Source organism: Amia ocellicauda, chromosome 6 (assembly GCF_036373705.1).
Source record: "Amia ocellicauda isolate fAmiCal2 chromosome 6, fAmiCal2.hap1, whole genome shotgun sequence".
In the NCBI taxonomy this organism is placed as follows: domain Eukaryota; kingdom Metazoa; phylum Chordata; class Actinopteri; order Amiiformes; family Amiidae; genus Amia; species Amia ocellicauda.
The window spans coordinates 42959146-42960641 of NC_089855.1; the positions used below are offsets into that span (position 1 = coordinate 42959146).

The 1496-nt window shown below is 51.5% G+C and overlaps 1 non-coding gene across 1 annotated transcript; it reads left to right on the plus strand.

The window, feature by feature from the left end:
- LOC136751957 (U5 spliceosomal RNA) lies at positions 1-115 on the plus strand. The gene has a single exon (XR_010817140.1). It is a non-coding gene; the product is annotated as a U5 spliceosomal RNA (small nuclear RNA).
- The last annotated feature ends 1381 nt before the right edge of the window (positions 116-1496 follow it).

A 1496-nucleotide genomic window follows, 5' to 3' on the forward strand; every position in this document is an offset into this window, starting at 1 on the left:
GGACTCGGGTTCCTCTTCATTACTTATAACGCTTTTGCCTTTTGCTAAAGCTTTCCATGGAGGAGAACGTGGATGAGTTTGTACCATTCTTGGGAGGCTCTGCCTTGTTGGGGCGGAGCTGTGATCCAGGTGTACAGCAGATCGGGCATAAGTGGGCATGTGGGCGGAGGAGGAGGAAGGCCGGTCAAGCAGATAAGCTTGCTAAGATACGCAGCAACAGCAAACAGCCCCCCCATCCAGTCAGCCAGGCAGTCTGGCTGGCAGTGACTGAGTGGTTGACAGATGGCAAGCAACGGAATGCATGTGCTCTGTGATGTCATAGCAGTCAGCTCAGAGAGAGGTTCGTGATGTCATTGCTGAGCTGGCTGGCTCTGTGTGTCTTGCTGGCTGTGTGTATGTGTGTGTGTGTGTGAGAGAGAGAGATTTTTTGATTTTTAACACCTTTATTTTACTAAAAAAAACAATTAAAACAAACTAGAAACACATAAAAGACATGAAAAAACTCTCGACATAAAAACACAACCTATTCTAAAAACGCTCAATAAAAACCACTACACACGTGCTACCTATAAAATATTCAAGTGAATTAAACCAGTTGGTTTAAATGTCCAAAGTCAATGGCACAGAGTGCCGCCCCGACCCCCCACATCTGCAGAAAAGTGTCCAGGTCTCCCGTCAGGCTGTAGAAATTGTAATCCAGCCGCACTCTGGAGCTTACGAGAGACCTGAAGAGGGAGAGTGCACACTGTTGCTGCACCCGCTAAGTCTGACTTCTCCTACTGCTCAGGATAGACAGCTTAGCCTGTCCCACTAGAAAGTTTGCTAACTGACAAACATGTCTGTGGCGCTGCATGTACTGGACTCCCAAAATAAACACAGAGCGTGAGAAAAGGAGGCCCAGCTGCTTGAACAGGCTCTCCAGTGCAGTGAACAGCAGCTCTATTCTAGGGCAGTGACAGAAACAGTGAAAAAGTGTCTCTCTCTCCCCGCAGTAGGGGCAGGTGTCGCTCACTCGGGGGTCCAGTGTATGTGCAAAAGAGTTTGTTGCGATGACGCCATGCAGAAGCCATGCAGAAGCGGGGGCTTGTTCAGGCTCCTCCAGGCCGGGCAGGCATCTTCCCCCAGAGCCAGGTGCTCCCTCCAGGGGGTGTCAGGGAGGGGCTGCAGCTGCTGATGGTGCAGCTCCCTCACACTGAGCTGATAGAGCTCCTGACGCTGAGCTGTGAAAACAGACACACTACAGAGACTGTGAGGCGACAGAAGGCAGCCTGATGAGCTAGGGGGGACTGAGAGACACAGACAAACAAGGGGAAAGACGGTGTCAGGGTCCTTGGGCCAGCAGTGCTGCGTGAGAGCCTAGAAAAGCCGCTCCACAGCGCCTATGGGAAGGGCGTTCTGTACTGCCCAGAGAAATCTGGTTACAACTCTCATACCCAGCCTGGCAGCCATGCTGTCGGCACCAACCCACTGTCCCCTGTTAAAATCCAACAAATCCC